A 15,977-nucleotide genomic window follows, 5' to 3' on the forward strand; every position below is an offset into this window, starting at 1 on the left:
CAGGCTGGAATTTCACGATAAATTCAGTGGTGAAGGTTTTCTCAATCTATTATTAATCATGTAAAAGTTACGACTGCATGATTGTAACAACTGTATCATTTTCCAGGTGTGAGGAAACAGTGTCATATATCACATCAGCCCCTTCCCATTTAAAAATTGAGTTAAATTCAATATGAAGCTTGGGACACACCAATGTGGGACTTTCGAATCACCCTCTAGGCCCTTATATATGACTTTGTCATCATGAGATCCAGAATTACACACACACACACACACATATTATATATATATATATATATATATATATATATATATGTGTGTGTGTGTGTGTGTGTGTGTGTGTGTGTGTATACACACACATACTATATATATATATATATATATATATATATATATATATATATATATGTGTGTGTGTGTGTGTGTGTGTGTGTGTGTGTGTGTGTGTATAGCCTGTATATTATATATTTATACACACACATATTTATTTATATATATATATATATATACACACACACACATATATATACATGTAGGTAGAGGGGGCCTTTGGTAATATCTTGCAGGGGGGCTCAAGATTTGTAGATCCGGCACTGCTGAAATTGCACTCGGACATCAAAGAAACATTTGACAACAATTGCACATCTTACTGAAAGATGGCAGTGTGTATGTCAAGGAAAAAAGTAAACAGATTAGCCATAACAAAGAAAATGTTCTTTCCAAAAGAAGATGTATATCAGAAACTTATAAGAAGTGTGATTTATTTTCTTGGTATTAAAAATGCAATCTGAGAGACCAGAGAAACTGTATGACAATGAGATAAAAATAATTTTCACAGATATGTAGGTAGTTGTTTTTCATGTTGTTTATCTAAACTACAATTTAAGATAAATGCATAAATTATTATATTTTACTGTTGGTTGCCACATCCGTCACTGCTGTAGAAATATACATTATTATTTGTTAAACACACTAAATTTTGGTGTAGTTCTTAGTCTGAGGAACACCCTGATAGAGACTAGAAACGTTACACATAAAGTGTTTTTAATACTTAATAAACAGCCTTGGTCAGCAACATTAGTGTATTTAATATGGAAACAAGGCTTAATTATGTTACTATTATTTGATGTATAATTGCGATTAAATAAATACAGACAAGAATGCACCTCCAATTTATTCCTTTCTCACAAGTCACAACCACGTCACTTTCAATTCACTACAGAATAGAAATAAATAGCATTCTGTATTTGGATGCTTTATTGATATAGATTTCAAAACCATTGTTAAAATGTTTTGTTTTGAAACATTGTCATACTCAAATATGTTCATGTAAATTTTTCATATGTGTGAGATAATCTATGAAGCGATTCAATATTTTTTGGTCATCTTGTTCTGTGGCTTTGGAAGAAGACAGCATAGAAATAAAACTTTAAGTTTACGGTACAGTTTGGCATATTAATAATTACATTATGCAGTATCAGGTTTGAAATAATGGCTTCTTAAAATATTTAACAGGATATGGGCCCAGCCCAGAGGTTCAAGAACTGTGCTGCAATGTACTTTGGAGTTGTTTCATCACAGTGGAAAATGTTATCGTAAATTTTGTGATGTACTCATGACTGATCACATGATATGATAATGCATGTAGTGCTTGTGAAGCTATGAATCAAAATTTGTGCTATGTAATTTTTCTTGTACTGAAATTACGATAACAACAAAATTGAAACAAATTCGATGCTACATACACTAAGAACAATGATGACTCCAGTCGTGATTAATAGTGGTGGACAGCCGAACATCGAGAAACTGGAAGGTGTTATGAATTATGCCACGTGGAAGTTCTTAATGAAATTAACTCTGATCAATAGGGGTTTATGGGACTGCATCGAAGATACTACTCCAGTGGATCCAGTCCGAGACCAGAAAGCATATGCCAAGATTTGTTTGTACATACATTCTCCTTGCTACCCACATGCCAGAAATGTGTAAAGTGCGAAGACAGCATGGGATAATCTGAAGGCAGCTTACGAAAACCAAGGTATAAGTAGGTGCTTAGCAATTAAAAGAACACTGGTCAGAGTGCATTATGAAGATTTTCCTTCAATGGACTTGTACCTTGGTGAAATCATCTCATTAGAACAAGAGTTAGTGGACGTGGGATGCAGTATCGATGATGAAGAAATCGCCGAAATTATGTTGATTGGATTGCCTGAAGAGTTTAATGCTTTGGTAATGGGTATTGAAGGAACTCATACAAAACTTACAAGCGAGTTTGTGAAGTCATGGCTCATGCAGGGTGATTTTTGATGAAGTAAAAGTGTTTCCAAGGATTCTGAATATTTAGCTTCAGATAAGAAGAATTGTCCATTTGTGCAAGGCCACATAAAGCCAAGATGTCCTCAACTATAGAAGTCTAAAAAGCGGATGAAGAAACCTACAGTTGCGAAGCAAGGACCAAGTTCTTCCCAACACAATAGTTCATTGTTGTTGACTACCCACAGTGCTTATGCCAGTAAAATGTTTAATGATGATGACTGGTTACTAGATTCAGGGTGTACTTCACATATGAGTAAACGTAAAGATTGGTTTGTTAATTATTCAAATTCTAAATCATCTGAAATTACCATTGCAAATAATTAAAAGTTGATAAGTAATGGAATTGGTAATGTGAAAGTAAATCTCAAAAATAATGTGCAGAAGTTAATATCTGAAGTGATGTATGATAGTAATTTATTTCAAAACGTAGAACAAGAAAATGGTAGACCTGTTAGAAATAAGCAATTACCTATTTGGACAGGGGATTATGATTTGTCCAACAAATCTTTTATGATGGAAGGGCCTCCCCGATGTCGCAGTGATAGCGTCGTCACCTTGTAATCAAGGGGTCCTGGGTTCGATACAGTGGAGGCACATAGTGGTTTGGATTCCACTTTAAACTGTAGGTCCAGTCCCGATTATCCTTACTGTGCATAAAGTGGACTTAAAACACTAATTCAACCCAACATCTTTTATGAGTTTTGAAGAACCTGTAAGTTTTGCAGATGCCACAACATGCAAAGAAAATTCCAATTGGAAGAGAGAAATGGATGATGAATATAAATCACTCTTAAAAAATGAATTTTGGGAATTAGTCGATCTTCCAAAGGACCAGAGTGTAGTTAAATGTAAATGGGTATATAAAGCAAAAACAGATGTAAATGGAGACATACATAGATACAAAGTTCGATTAATTGCACGGGGCTTTACGCAACGATACAGTATCGATTATGAAGAGACGTTTGCATCTGTTGTAAGACACTCTACTCTCAGACTTTTGTTTGCTATTCGTTTGGAATACAATATGGAAATAGAGCATATTGATATAAGTACTCCGTTCCTGAATGGTTATTTAAATGAGACAATTTATATGGAACAACCGCAACAACCGCAAGGTTATGAGGTTGATAATAAAGTATGTCTACTCAAAAAGAGTTTGTATGGTCTAAAACAAGCAAGTCGAGCTTAGAATCAGAAAATACATGATGTGTTAATCAAAATCAAATACAATCAATCAAAATGTGAACCTTGGGTTTCTACAAAATGTATAAAGGGTAAAAAGATGATTGTAGCATTATTGATGATATTTTTATATTTAGTGAAGATGCATGTGAAAAACAAATGTTGATCAAAGTACTGAAACAAAATTTTGATGTTAAACTATCAGGACCAGTAAGACAGTGGAGGTTGACAAGAATAAGAAACTGAATACTCTGACTTTATCTCAGAAGATGTATACTAAACAGATACTTACTCATTTTGGTACGAATACTTGTAAAACTGTTTCAACTCCCATGGCGCTAAATGTAAAGTTAGAAAAAGCTGAGAAATGTGAAGCCAAGTTTCCCTATCAGCAATTGGTAGGTAGTCTCATGTATCTATCAGTTTGCAAGCGACCAGATATTGCTTTTGCTTGTAGTAAACTTAGTCTATTCAATAATTGTTATGATGTAAGACAGCAAAAAGAGTTTTGAAATATTTGGCAGGTACACTAGATTATAAACTAAAGTTTCAAAAAGGTGGAAATGAAGTAAAAGTTTACACATGCTGACTGGGCTAATGATTTGGTAGATTATAAATCATATAGTGATTTAGTTGTAACATTTGGAGGTTCAATTGTAAATTGGGAATCGAAGAAACAACGAACCGTTGCTTGCTCAAGTACCGAAGCAGAGTACTGTATTATAGTTTGGGTGATGCCGTCAAAGAGGCACAATTCATGAAAAAATATTATCAGAGATAATTGATGTTAAGATACCAATTATAATTTTTAATGATAATTATCATTAAATTATAATTTAAGTGCTCATAAAATTGTTGAAAATTCTCAGCACCATAAACGTACAAAACACATTGATGTACGACATCAATATATTAGGGATGCTGTTCAACAAGGAGATTTTCATTTGGTTTATCAACCAACGAATGATATGATTGCAGAGTTATTAATAGACTCGGATTTTTAGGTTCTAAAAAGTGTGCTTTTAGGTTCCTAATATAGGCTCTAAAAATCCTAAAATAGGTTCTAGAAACCTTAAATTTGGCTCGAAAAATCCTGAAATAGGTTGCAAAAAGACTTAATTTGGTACATAATTCCTGAAAAATACTGATTAGATACAATCGTTAAAACCAAAATTTCACAAGAACCGTAATAACCAAATATTAATTTTCTAACAAATTTTAATTTCTTTATATCATTTTCAAAATTATCTACAAATTATTATAATACTGCACTTGTGCTGTTAGAAAAAGTTACTTGTAGATGTGAAAAATGAATTACATATGCATAATTTGCTCCACAATATCAAGGTGGCTACTCACTTGGAATTCCTTGAATTCCGGGAATACACGTGAATTATTGGCTCCGGAAATTATGCATGAATTTTGGCAAAACATGAAAAAAGTACAAGCGGATGTTTTTTTCAATTCCAATATTTTCTCCTTAGACACGAAAAATTGCAACTTTTATTAATCCAAACCACATTTATTTATCATATACGTGCCCTGAGGAAACCTTTTACAGTTTAGCTTTTATTTTTATTTTTTTAGGAAGAAGTAAGCTACGTGGATAATAAAACAAAATTTTCTCAATCCGTTTACTTTGTTAGTGTCTTTTGCAGAACAAACGAATGACAGACGAAAGATTATTACAAAATAATATATCTTGAAGTTGATTAGGTAATTTTTTTGGTAGAATGGAATCATACAAACCGTTCATGTTGTTAATATTTTTGTGTGTGGAAGGGAGGGTGAGAGTTGGTAATATGTAAGTTTGGAATAGAGAAAACACCTGCTTGTATCCTTGAATTTTTGGAAAGTTCGTCTTGAAAACCAGGAATTACACTTGAAATTTATCATGGTCCTAGTGACCACTTTGAATCTTTTTGCGTTATCCACATTCAAACTCCACCTTTTGTCTGTTAGGATCATTTCATGTGTTGAATATTATCTTTCAACAGAAACATAGTCAGTAGTACAAATTTGAATGCTGAAACATTACTTCGCAAGGCGTGAATGCCAAGAAGAATCAAACCATGCCTGTTTCACTCTTATGGGAGATTGGTTGACCGTAGTTAGTAGTCTGTTGCTTCCTCTGGTCGTCATCTTTCCGCCTTATGCTCCGAGTCCAAATTCGTATCATTAATCATAATATTGTGATCGACTATTTTTTTTAAAACATACATTACCAGTTTGTGTGAAGTAAATTTAATTTCAAATAATGAAGTCTGAAACTTAAATATGCATTTTATTTTTCACATAAACGATATTGTGCTTGCAATTTGGACTCAGTAGCCTGTCGCCGAATTTGAATGTTTGTTTACGTACGATTTCAAGTTCAAGAAGGTTTCTATCTAATCCTATTCTAACTTTGTTTATAGTCATCAGGTTGAAGGTAAGAAGCATTTAATTCTATGATGATATGGTCCGTATTTAAATTTGAACACATTTACACATGAATGCTTAATGATTTCAATTGTAGCTCTACCAGCACTGATTTGCTCATGCACTGTTATGTTCCATAAAATATTCGTCAGTGACGTGCGCTGAGGAGTAGCTAGTCTAGCAGAGATAGATCAATTAATCTCACATCTCGAATTATATTCAAATCACAATATTTATTGTCTTGTTAAAGCCACAGTTCATATGCAACACTTTGTTTTCCACTCGCTTCTCTTCCATCGATGCGATCCGCGGGCAAAGCTGGCCGGATACCCTAGCTCGTTCTTCCTCCGCCTGACCAGTTTCCAGGTAGAAAAGACCGCCCGAACGAAAAAGTAAGATTTCTACCTCTACTTCCCTTCCTCCCCGCCGCAATGGTTGAAAGCCCAGGCTTTCAAGTGCCCCAGTCTATCTCCTATCCTTTTGAGTCCCAAGGCCATTTTCACAAGTAAGCTTCACGGTCCCGAGCCGATTTTGAGCAAAATGCAGAGTTTCAATTAAATGAGTGTAGATCGGAGATTAATTGCCCTAGAGAGATGCGTAATATACCGTTGTACGCGGAATGAACCAGAGATTCACACTATATGAAATTTATGCAAATTCAGCGTATATATTGGGGGGAATCCCCTGAAAATACTTTTTTTAAAAAAATGGGTTTTCGCCCCCTCCCCCGAGAAAAATTACATGACTGTGTCGACATGCACATGGAAATGATCGCTGACATGTAAGGAACACAAAAATATTTGCATTATTATCATATGACCAATGTAACTTGAGTTGTACCACCCAAAAGGAATGGTCGGCACACCACTAATTCAAGCTTCAAAATGCAGCGGTACCTTGAAATGACTATAGCTCAGAGACTATTTGTCCTGGAGATATGAACTATATACCGTTGCACGCAGAATGAATCACAGATTCAGACGATATATAATTTATGCACATTCGGCGTATATATTGAGGGGGAAAGGGGGAAATCTCCTGAAAATACTTTTATTTTTAAAAAATGGGGTTTCGCCCCGCCCCGCCCCCCGAAAAAAAGGATATGAAAAGTTCAAAATGCATATAGAAATTATCGCTGGCATGTAAGAAACAGAAAAATATTTGCATCATTGTCGTATGACCAATGTAACTTGAGTTGTACCCCCAAAAGGAATGTTGGGCACGCAACTGATTCAAGCTTCAAAATGCAGCGGTACATTGAAATGACTATAGCTAAGAAACTTAATGCCCTAGAGATATGAAAGATATACCGTTGTACGCAGAATGAATCACAGATTCAGACGATATATAATTTATGCACATTCGGCGTACATATGGAAGGGGAAAGGGGGAAATCCCCTTAAAAATACTTTTCTTAAAAAAATGGTGTTTCCCCCGCCCCCAGAAAAAAAATGTCATAATGCACAAAATGCAAAATTTATGCAAATTTTGCGTATATATGGAGGGGGAATGGAGAAAACCCCCAAAAATTATTTTAAAAAATTGTTGAAATGTTTGAAATTTATCTTTTCCCTTGAAAAGAGACGCAAAAGAGAAGTCCCTTTTCCCGCCTTTTCACCTCCATTTTCATGAAAAAAAAGGTGCAAAAAACATTTCTGTTAAATACATGTGTTAGGAACAATATAAAAAAAAATCGAAATTCTAGCCAAAAATAGAAAAGTTATAACGTAAAAATTACGACCTTGACACAGCGTCTCGATCGAGACGCTTGGGACCGTGAGGGTTACTTTTAGGTATCTCGATCGAGACGCTTGGGATCCAAAAGGCTATAGGATAGATAGGGGATTGGTTTCTCATAGATTTTTGTGTAAATCCTCTAAAGAACTCAGCTCAGGATAAAATTTTCTGCAGTAGGGTAGGTGGGGGTAAAGGTCCGCAGTTTTTACATTTGATTCTTTGTCGATTTCTGGTCTTAAGTTTTTAATCTCAAAATGTCATAGATGGATATCTTATTTATAGAGCTAAAATGAACACCAGATTTAGAACCCGCAAAGTTAATGGTTTATAGTAAGAATTTGATTATAGCAACCGTTCGTTGCCTGTTGTAGTGCTTCAAGTTGTTCCTTGTGTGGTGTCGAAGTGAGAAGAGTAGATTTTAAGCCTCGTCTGGTACGTTTTCTTCTAATATTTAATTTTGGGAGTGGAATAATATCATGGGGAGACACTGATGACTGACGAGAACTAGAAGTCCCAGGTGCAAGATTTTGCAGAGCAGCTCTGTTGCTTGTCCTATCAACGGAAGAGGAAGGGACAGGAGTAGGATTTTTTAGAGCAGCCACGTTGCTAGACTCATCATTCCTTGTTTCTACAAAAGAAGACTGGGAGTTTTCCGGTGGACTGTCTTCAAAGCAAATTCTTTCATGCAGGTCAGGATCTTCAAGATCAACAGTATCAATTTCATGTTCTTGTTCTGTTACTGAGGCTGGTAAAAATCTTCATCAGTAAAAATATTGATATCCAATGGATGAATTCCAGTCACTCGAAATCCTTGAGTGGCTTTTTCTACTGTGCCAGCTAACTTCGATTCCTTTGAAAAGGAATACGTGATTCCATTTCTTTCTGCATATCCATAGGCAAGGAAGCGTAGAGACTTCAATGTAAGTCCATAGAAACGGGCATCCAAGTCTTTAAGATGTTTCACTATCCACAAGACAAAACTTGACAATAATTTAGTCGGTCGGTCTATAGCCTTGAATTGTTAGCCTTGTTTTAGACATTGCTAATACAGTATAATCCCAACAATAATATTACCAGGTTGTTAAAACTATCAGCAGTTAAACAAAACAAGTAGACCTAAATAAATGAAGCCATGTAGAAAGAAAGTAGCACAGTTTCTGTTTTAGATACACATTGTTACCATACAAACTCTATTTACAGAGAAAAATATGTTTTTACAACCATAATTATTTATATAGATATTAACAATGTAAGGTAGAGTAAATTTTTATGAGGAATTCAATATACAACTTGAAAAATTATACGAATGGGGTAAAAGTCTGCAGCGGACATTTGCCCCACTCTCTCAGCGGATTTTTACCCCATATTGCCATGTTGAAAAACGCTGCCAATTCCCGCCAAATAACAGCATAGCTTGATGGACTACCTCCATTAAAAGATTAATAAAGCTTTATACATAAACACACAAACATAGTAATACATGAACCAATAACCACGCCAGTGTCTGAGAAGTGGTTTGTTCATTCCAAATTACATCAAACTATACAAAAAAAGTAACTTACCTCATAGCTGTAAAGTTTTTGTTCTAGGAACAACACACTTCGTACGTCCTATCTCCTTGACTATACCTCGTGATCTGAACAACAGTGGTGTCAGTTCAATTCGAAGGCTTCGCAAAAAAGCCCTGCGGATCTTTGCCCTCCGCGGACCTTTACCCCCGACCACCCTACTTATGTTCTCTGTATTTACACAACCTCTTACACGTTGTACAATATGTATGTATAATATGAGATATAGTTTTATTATTTATGAAATGGGAACGTGTTATGTGCAGACAATAATGTTATGCTGTTTTTCATTTTTTTTTTTTAAATATGGAATATATAATGATTAAATTAGAAACATGTGCTCAGGCTCTCTCTGACTCTCGTTTTAGTAGTGTTTTATTTAAATATACTAGTCTTGGCCTCTAACAGTCATAAATATGGATGTATTTATTTGGGCAAGAGAACGCGTGTTCATATTATTGTTGGTTTGGTTTATTTTACTTCGCTTTTCTGCCACATTTGGTTATCGCGAAAATGAGGATGAGTGATGACATGATGAAATTGATAAAGTGTACTTAAAATATAAAATCAACCAACCGTGGGTGAGTGGTTATCACAGCGTGCTACAACACCAGGAGTTCCGGGTTCGAACCCTGATCTGGGAATGGATGTTCTTTGTGTTTGTTCCTTCATTAATTTTATCGTATCATCTTCGCAATTAACCAAATGTGACAAAAAAGCGAAGCTAAGTAACACAAATGAAATGAAATCATTGACTGATTGCTTGATTTGGTTTATTTTACTTCGTTTTTCCGCCACTTTTGGCTAATCGCGAAGATGATACAATAAAATTGATAAAGGGACACACACAAAGAATAACGATGGCCAAGCCGAGATTCGAACCCAGGATCCCTGGCTTAGTAGTTAAATCAAATCGTTCTTTATTTTCGAATGTGGGCCGGATCCCGTGGCCCAGTGGTTAGCACATTGCGCTGCGACGCAGGGGTCCCGGGTTCGAATCCCACTCGGGTTTGGTTGTTTGTAAATGTCCATTCATCAATTTCATCCCTCATCCCCATCTTCGCAAGTTAGCCAAGAGGCACAAAACGCGAAGTAAAATAAACTAAATCAATCAATCAATCAACTTTCGAATGTGGTTGAGGGTTAGGTGTATTTTTTTTAGTACTCTTTCATTATTTTGCAATATTTTCCTGTTATTGACATTCTTTTTTTAAGGAATACTGGGCCCTAAAGGGGGGAGGGGTGTGACCCACCCCTCTCCTCTTGAGTACGCTACTGACTGCTACCCCAAGTGTCGACGTCACCGCACGTCACTGATATTGGTCCAGGTTCCATTTGTGTAGCATAATTCCAATGTCATCATAATATGTATATTCTACATTAGTCAAACTATGCACATGTATGTTAGTGCGTACTGAACAGGTTCTGTGTTTTTCTTTCGCAGATGGATTTTTCAAATCTTGCTTGTATCCTTACATGCATAGCCTAGCGTGTGTCAGGTTTGATGTTGTTACAGTGTTACTGTTTATACACTTTGCATAGGTTGGTTAGGTTCGATAATGTTAGTATCAACTTACTTCCACAATCATACCCATTATTTTAAATTAATTTTGTAAAAATTGTGACATCATGCAAAGCATCTAAAGATATCAGTTTGGCGGTTAAGCGGAGATAAGTAATTAACTCTGATACACTTACTATTCATTTTTCAGCGAAAGTATTTTTCAGCGATCGATTTCGCCACTCGTCTGGTGGTTTCGTCTTCACATCACCAGTGCTTAGTTCACGACCTCGCTACAGTGCCTTGAATAATGTAGTGTGGAAAACGGACGGTTTTGGACTCTCTGGCAGGTTCCACTCAGAAAGAATACCGCTAGAGGCGCTGGTGTTGATCCCGGTGCTTGATATTCGTCTGCTTATAATGGAAGTAAATGGAGTTTTCGCTTCAACGTCTGATTCTTTTACATGAAGCATTTCTATGAATGTGATAATTGCTATGATATTTAGTACAGTGGTCGCGAAGATATTAACGAACATTCTAGACAGTCGACCACGTCCTGTTATCGTCATACTTTCGTTAATAATACGGGAGAAAAAATACGCGTGGAATGTTCTTGGCAACTAAATTTTTGTGTATGAATTAGGTTCATTATTATTATCATCATCATTTCTTTTAAAGATATATACACTGAAGCATTTGTATTTTTGATATTTACTGTCTCTCTTCTTCTGCTTTAAACTAATCGCGGCGATGATGATAATGATGATTGCATGAAACGACAAGGGAACCCCACAAAACTTTCTTAGTGCCATCGACATGAGTGTAAGGCAACTTTCAAACCAATGGGACAAGCGACACGGGATGTTCACACTGTCACACTAGTGACACACACTTCCAGACTGTAAAATAGCATTCATTGCACATGAGGGTCCAAACAGCAAACGATACGTTCATATGGCGTATTCGCGTGCTACTTGTTACATCGGTCGGAAAGCTCCTTAAAGGAAGGGTGCTCAGACCAAAGCGACGCACTACAGGGGGAGTTCCCAACTAAGTGACAAGCGACATGGTGCCTTCAGTCTATTAGCAAGCATTCGCTGCTATTTGTGCGAACAACAGATAGGCGACACGATAAACCGCACATTACAACAACAGATCTAGCCACACGCGTCGCTTTGTCGCTTGTGCGTCGCTCAAACTGGGTCATTAGCTCAATAGCTTGCAACATGTTGCTGTGGTTAGTTGTTCGCGCATGTGCGAAGCAATGAGTGTCTTGCTTTAGGGAGATTGCGCACCAAAGCGACAAGCGACACGCGACACTTATCGCTTGAGGATTTCACCAACCGAACGCTGGCCTGTGCTTCCCGTCATGCCGCTACGATGTGAAATGTTGCTCTTGATTGGCTCGTTTCCAAGCAACATGTGTCGCTTCGGTATGAAAGTTGCCTTGAACCGAAGGACCCGTGTCGCTTTGGTGTGAAATCCTCGTATCGTTTGTCGCGTGTCGCTTTGGTGTAAAATCTCCTTGAGGAAACTGTGCAGTCAGAGCTTGTGTCCCTACGGTTCGAAAGGCTGCATTGATTACGGACTGCTCGCTTCCAAGCAACACTTGTGGTTTGTAGCCTCGGTATGAACTATCTCTCAGGATACTATTTATATTCTAATAACATAGGAAAATAAAACTCTAGTACACAATCCAACACCTGACGTCCGGAATCACTTTGCGATGTTTCTTCTTGTATTACGCATGCTATTTATTTATTAATTATATTTTACTTTTCTTTCCAAATTAATGCCGTTTCGTGACTGCAAATCACTCCACAAATATAACTGTTTCCACCAATTCACTGCTCTTTAATTTTGCCTTAGAATATGCTGTTAGGAAGGTAAAAGAAACTAAAAAGGACTAAAATTAAATGGTGTGACTCAGTTGTTAGCATATGCAGATGATGTAGACTTACTGGGGGATGATGTGAATACAATTAAGAATAATGCTAAAATATTTTTCAAAACTGCTAAAGAGATAGGTTTGGAAGTTAACAAAGAGAAAACTAAATATATGCTTACAGGCCGAAACCAAGTGTTAGGTAATAATCAAAATCTAATTATTGATAACAACTCGTTTGAACCAGTTTCCAAATTCAAATACTTAGGAGTAATATTAGCAAATGAAAATGATATTAAAAAGGAAATAAAAAGTAGGCTTAATTCAGGAAATGCATGTTACTTCTCTCTTCATAAACTTTTGTCTTCTCGTTTAATATCTAAGAAACTAAAAGTTAAAATATTCAAAACAGTAATTCTGCCTGTAGTATTATATGGATGTGAAACTTGGTCCCTTACATTGAAAGAGGAACATAAATTGAGAGTATTTGAAAATAAGATCCTTAGGAAAATCTTTGGACCTAAAAGGGATGAGGAGACAGTTGAGTGGAGAAGGTTACATAATTTAGAACTACATAATTTATATTCATGTCCAGATATTATTAGAATAATTAAATCAAGAAGACTTAGGTGGGCAGGCCATGTGGCACGAATGGGAGAGGAAAGAGGAGTTTACAGGATTCTTGTTGGGAAACCTGATGGTAAGAGACCTGTAGGAAGGCCAAGACGAAGATGGAGGGACAACGTTGAGATGGACCTAAGGGAAATCGGTAGGGATGGAAAAGAGTATATAGAACTTGCTCAAGATAGGGAAAGATGGAAGGCCTGTGTTGCTGCAGCCATGAACCTTCGGGTTTAAGAAGGCTAGAGAGTTAGTTAGTTAGTCCACCAATTCACGTACCGCATTTCAGCGACTACAGTATGTTATTTCAAAACGCGTACCGTTGTTTCTTCCTGGAGGAGGGACCCAGCGATGCCCACGTACGAGGCGTCCACAAATGCAAGCGTTTTCTTCCGTGAATCGTAGCTTTTAAGAACAGGCGCAGTTGTTAACATGGTTTTTAACTTATTAGAAACTTCTTGATGAATTTCGGTCCATTGGAACTTGACATTCTTTTTCAGCAAGCGAAATAAACATTCCGCGGGGACATGGAAACCGGATAAGAACTTCCGTATGAAGTTAATAAGCCCGAGGAAACTTTTTAGATTCTTTTTCGACTTCGGCTGGACGAAGTCTGTGATTGCCTTGATAATGTGATCCGATATTCGGGTGCCCTTTTTTGAGAGACAAGGTGGCCCAAGATGGGGACCTCGTTATACAAATATTTACATTTCTTAGTTCCTAACTTGAGATTAGAATCTCGTAGTTTCAGAAATACTTTCTCCAGAACGTGTAGCATTTCTGTTATTGTGTAAGCACTGCAAATAATATCATCTGTGTAACATGATACTTCTGAAGCTGTAATTTCACATAGTACCTTGAGCATGAGAAAATTCATTACTGCAGATGAAGTCTTCATTCCCATATTTAACCGGTTATATTGAAATGAACCAATACCTTCGACAGAGAATGCTGTTAACTCCTTGGAACATTGCGAAAGCGGTATTTTAAAGAAAGCTGAACGTAAATCAAGCAGACTATACCACTTTTTCCGCCTATATCAGCTAAAATTTGCGCTGTTGTAGGCTGAGTTAGGCCTAGGGGCTTTAACGCAACATTAAAAGCCCCCCAAAGATCTGAAACAAAACGGTAAGAATTATTGCGTTTTCACTAAAAGTACCGGGTGTCTGTAGTTCGAACCCTGTGACTCACTTAGAACACGGTCTTTGACAAATTTCGCGATCTCATCTTTCATTGTTTCTTGCAAATTAAAAGGAATTCTATACTGTTTGCTTATAATTGGCTCGTCGTGCGTTAACTCAATGTCATATTCGTAAGCGTTCGTGACACTAGGTGGGTCACCTTCCCATGACATAATATCAGAATAATTATACACTAAGTCTAACACTTTTTGCCTGTCTTCCTGTGATAGGTCTGGATTTACGTCTATCAGTTTGGGATCAAACTTAAGATGACTCGGGTGAAGGATTTGTGTTGTTTGTGCTTGTAAATGAACAGTCACGATTAGCCTGAAAAGTGTCAAAATGCATGACGTCCGTGACATCTGTTACTATGTTACATGATGCGATTTCGCCTATCTGTGTACCTACTTTTAAAGTAACAGGCACATCACTCGGGTTAATGACTGGGGGTTTAATGTACAGTGAGGTACACAAATACCATGAGTAAGCAGTGTTTCAACACAGGGGGTCAGTAATACGGGCTCGTTTTTATTGTTTCGTTGGCACGTAGTTTTTTGTACGCTGACATAGTGTGATATTTTCTGAAATAACGGCTTTTGTACATCTAATTTGAATTCTGTTAATGACTTCATTAGACGCTGTATGTGACGAGTGTTTCTTTTTGATATTCCAAAGTGGAATGTGTCCCAGATTTGTGATGGAAATAGTTTTTTTTCTTTTAATGAAATATTGCATTTCTGAGCTGTTAAAAAAATCATTTCCTAAAATGCAAGGCATGCTATTTGATTCAAGTAAATGCGTGAGAGTATTTAAATTTACCTATTCTCAGTTGTAAAGCCGCTTTTTCAGATAAATTTACCTGATATCCAGTACACCTTTTATTGTAGTTTTTGCACGAATTATTTTTGCACCTGACGGTACAATACTCTTGCTACATATGGATATTTGTGAATCTGTATCGATCATGAGGTCGATTGATTTATTGTTAAGGGTGGCCGGCCTTTAAATAAGGTAAACTGTCTTTCTCTATCAAAGTTTCTGTATGTTGAACGGTACGAGATCGGGTTGGTGCTTGACTCGTACCCCTATTTAGTTGAAAGAACCCTGTGGTTCATAAAAACGAATTTGATTCATGGTTTCTTAATCCACAGTATTCACAGGGTTTTGATACAAGGAACGGGGATTTGCGTTTCGGTAACCCCCGCATCCTCTTGAATTCAAACGGGTTGACCTAGACGCTCCTCTGAAATACCTATTCCCGCTAATATAACCATTTGCATCAGGCTGATAACAATTGTTCTCCTGCTCTATTTTTTTTTGTGGGGAGGGGGTCCTCTACAATCTATACATTTAAGACGCCTGGTGGTCGTGTGCACGAACGAAGATCAAATTTCAATCTCGGATCGGGAAAGGATCACTGGAAAATTCCATTGCACGAAGACTGTTCAACACTTGATCGCTATCTAGGAACATCAAAACGAGTGTATCTTCTGGTCGGCCATTCGCCATCGTTTTGGTGTCTGATCCTAGTTTACGATACTGACGCTTCGACTGCAGGCAGTTGC

Source organism: Lepisma saccharinum, chromosome 10 (genome assembly GCF_977018435.1).
Source record: "Lepisma saccharinum chromosome 10, izLepSacc3.1, whole genome shotgun sequence".
NCBI classification, from domain to species: Eukaryota; Metazoa; Arthropoda; class Insecta; order Zygentoma; family Lepismatidae; genus Lepisma; species Lepisma saccharinum.